The sequence below is a fragment of the Aplysia californica genome, unplaced genomic scaffold (assembly GCF_000002075.1).
Source record: "Aplysia californica isolate F4 #8 unplaced genomic scaffold, AplCal3.0 scaffold01352, whole genome shotgun sequence".
Lineage (NCBI taxonomy): Eukaryota > Metazoa > Mollusca > Gastropoda > Aplysiida > Aplysiidae > Aplysia > Aplysia californica.
Genome location: NW_004798622.1, coordinates 18,292 through 22,170, shown reverse-complemented (window position 1 = coordinate 22,170; position 3,879 = coordinate 18,292). Strand labels below are relative to the sequence as shown.

Genomic DNA, 3,879 nt, shown 5'->3' with positions numbered 1-3,879 from the left:
TCGTTCATGACTTCAGAGTGCAAAGTGAGCAGTGTCCTAAGACTGACTTTGTTTATGTTGAGCACATTTAATTTTTGTTCCTTAAATGTAGATGTCGCCATTTAGAAGGCTGGCTTTAACCCTGCCTGTCAGGGCCAACCCGTGCTGAGGAGGAATACACAATCCCAACAGAAAGTCAAAGATGCTGGATAAAATCCCCCCCCCCCCCCCACGGGAATCGAACTCTGGACCTGTGCATGCGACGGCGAAGTGCCTCGCCGCTACATCACAGACGCTGGTAGTGTGAGTGCAGGTAAGATTTTTTAAAATCACATCGTCGCCCAGCCAGCTACGGTACAGCCCTGTATTAGTTTACAGCTCCTTTCAAGTAAATAGCTATTTGAGAGATGTGAACTCTGACTTCATACAGTTTACCTCCATGGTGACCGAGCATGTGAGGTTTAGGACAAGAAAACATATTGAAAAAATAATATCTAAGAATATTTCGTGATAATATTATTCGAACTAGGCACATCAGTCTCCCTACGCCAAAAAGCGCAAATGGTCTCTCAGTCAGCGATCCCATGTCAGTTACAACATTAACGTTTTGCTTCGTTCCAAATAAAATTGTATTTAAGGTAAATATTAGAAAAATGTTATTGTGAATAACCGTAAATTATGAACTCCCTTCCTTTCCAGAATATCAAATTCTTGCAATTCATATTAACTGTCGTACAGAGAAATCTGTTCCCGCTACAACTTTCCACCACATACCCTCAAGTGAGCGCACACGCGTTCACACGAATGCACCCATCCGCTCCTCTGTACTCACTCACACCCTCTCACTCGTCCTCCCAACTCCCTGCCGTGTACACCTCTTTTCACCCCGCCCCGTCAGTTCCTCATCTCTCACTCTCGACACAGATTTCCCGCGCCTATCTCGTTGAGCGACCCCCGCTTGGCTTTGTAACAAGTCGATGCTACAGATTGAAATCAAGTCGTATTTATCAATGGCCCGACGGATCAAGATGTCAGAACAGCGCGCGCACGCGGGGTGTCCTCGCCTCATGACGTCACATCCTGTCGCAGCAGGCAGAGCCAGCCGTCATAGGCCGCTCCCGTGAGCGCCCGGCCCTCCCTGGAGGCACCGCCCCATCGCCTCGCTCTCTGATTGGTCCGAGGCGTCCGTGAGCCGCGAGCACGTGCTTTGACATTTACCAAAGCTGATTAATTGCGGCTTTGTCGTGTGTAAACTGAATTACTGGAAGAAGCCCAGGAGAAAATCGGAGCGAGCGACACTGGTCAAAACGTGGTTGTCAGGCTGAGCTGGAGGGAGTTCAGTCCTCGGTGTCTTTGAGAGCAGTCATGTCTGGAACAGTATAGGGCTTTTGTCGCAGTTTCGTCTTTCACACAGTCCGCGTCGTGTGTCAGTGTTGTGGTGAGCACGGTTTCAGGAACGTTCTGTAAATGGATATCATTGACACAGATTCTCTCTTCACGTGAATGTGTTCCTTTCCGTGTACCAGGGAACAGGATTTGAAGACAGGGTTCTAGCAAGCCAATTTTGATTTTTAAAGGTTGTTTTACAGACTATGCTTTTTGAAGGCATTCCATTTTAAATAAAGGACTCTTCTTTTTTCAAGGTATCTTGCTGGGATGGTGCAGAAGAATTTAGTTTCGAATCTCCAGTGATGCGTTTTTGAACTTATTTGTTTGAGAGTTTTCAAACCGCCACACTGATCCGACTTGGTTCTGTCAGAAATGAATATCTAAACCAGAGGACCTGCCTCTTAAAATCTTCCAATGTTGAAGAGAAAGATTCTTGAAATCTAACATCCCTGACAGTTTTGTGTGAACGCTCCTCAAAAACGGACTGGTTGACGTCACTTTGAAAGTGGTGTTGAGAATCTGAACTTACTTGAATACATCTCGGGAGCAGTGTCTAATGATAAAACAGAAATCGGCAAAGCATTTTACATCGCTACTCACGTTCTGTGCCGGAGCATGAACAGTCAGGGAGTCTGAGATGGTCGCAGGACGTTTGTAAACGTTCACAAGTGGCTACGTCTGTGCCTTGAGGAGATTGCGCATTCCTGGAGCAGTGAGGACAAGGGAACAGTAGAACAATAATAACGTAAGTTATCTTTGCTGGCACATTCAATGTTCTTACCGTTTTGTTTTGTTGGCTTTTGTTTAGTTCATGAAACGCTATATAAAGTCAGTCGCACCTTATTATCGCATCTTTCTCACATGCATGACATTGGTTATCATTCTTGTCCTATCTACTCTTTCTGTTTGTTTTAATTTATAACGCCCCCCCCCCCCCCTTTCCCCCGCCCCAATGCGATGGCATTCGTTTGCCACAATAACTCTACAATAAACTCTTCCATATTTACACTCATTTATTTAAGTCTCAGTTGAAATGTTTTAGCGTATGCTGATTTGTCTTGATTTCACTGTTGTACTTATGTGTAAATAATCAATGTATGGCTGGGAACATTTTCCTTATGCGGTTGAAGTGGGTTTCTTGTTTATATGAATTTTTTTTCTTATGTGTGTTTGGGGTTTTAATCTCAGTAATTATATTATCGATGTAAAACGCCCAGAGCTTATATTTGTATGGAATAGAACGCTATATAAATGTAATAAAGTTTTATGATTGTCATGACACCCTCGATGTCAAATACTTGTAATCAAAAGTCAGTCGGGTGTAGATTTTCATTGAGATTCTTTCTCTGTCGCAGCACACTGTAAAAACAATTACATGTATATGGATCTGATCCAACGTTTATTTCTCGTCACTCTTTTTTTTTTTACTTGTTTATATTTCATGATGGTTTATTGTCGTTTTCTGTTATACCCCTTTCAGATTATTCAGTATTTTTACAGTACGATTGTTTGAGCTTAGTTTAACCGCTTTCAGCACCATGGGTTTTTCAAACCAAAATATTGATGCGTAAGATTTAATCATGCGCTTACCTTTGGTAACCTAAAGAGCTGTAAAAGCTTTTTAACGGGAGGAGCGACCCTCAGTTTGGCCGATTTTGGGTCAAGCTATGCAAATTGAGATGTTGGCTGATTTTTTAAGAGCAACCATTTCTTTGTCTAAAAATAGTAAGGAGACAATTAAGAATGTCTTTATTCTCGTCGTAAATTGCCTTTGAAAACTTGAGGCTGGGTTAAAATATAGTTACAATAATTGTCGTTCACAAAATGTTTTTTTCTGGATTTTTTCAGTCCCCCTTACTCCTTTCTTAGTTTTCACCCTTTTGACATTAAACTTTCATGAAACATAGATGGCAAAGCTCCCATCAGTGTAGCAGAGAGATATTTACCAACAAAACCCCCACTTTTCCATTGGCAGACGATTACGCAGCCAAAATTTAGAAAAGGTTTATATACATTGAGAAAATTCTCATATTTTTTTTACACTAATTGAAAAAACCCAACTCCCTGTCACTTTCATTGGGACTGGTTCAGGTATACTCTCACTAATTTTGGTCAAATTTGGAGAGTAAATAAGAAAGCCATAGGGATTGGAAATTCAATGTTTATTTAAAAGATGGCAGCCATTTCCATAGCAACCGTTGTAGCTATTCAGAAACAAAAGTACGTATCTAATTATTTTTCTATGCCTAACGTATATGTGTACTTAGACCCGACATAGAAAATGGACCTTGACTGTCGCTCCCCCCGTTAAGTGAGCAACATTTGATATCTTCTCTCTTCGGTTGACATTTTATAAGTCTTGTCCAGGCTGTGAAAAGAATGTAAAAAAACACTCTGATGTCCAAAAATAGTTCTTTTTATAGGCTAACAGATGTATAATAAGAATAAGACTTGGCGTATGTTGAAGAGCATGGCTATGCGTTGTATAATTGTAATTACCATTATTATCAC

At 41.3% G+C, this 3,879-nt stretch overlaps 1 protein-coding gene across 1 annotated transcript in view; it reads left to right on the top strand.

Annotated features, from left to right (window-relative positions):
- Window positions 1-868: 868 nt before the first annotated feature.
- LOC101851007 (dorsal root ganglia homeobox protein) overlaps window positions 869-3,879 on the top strand; it is a gene marked incomplete at its 3' end in the record, with an annotated part of 18,028 nt that continues 15,017 nt past the window's right edge. The window contains 1 exon segment of the mRNA XM_013090588.2: window positions 869-2,113.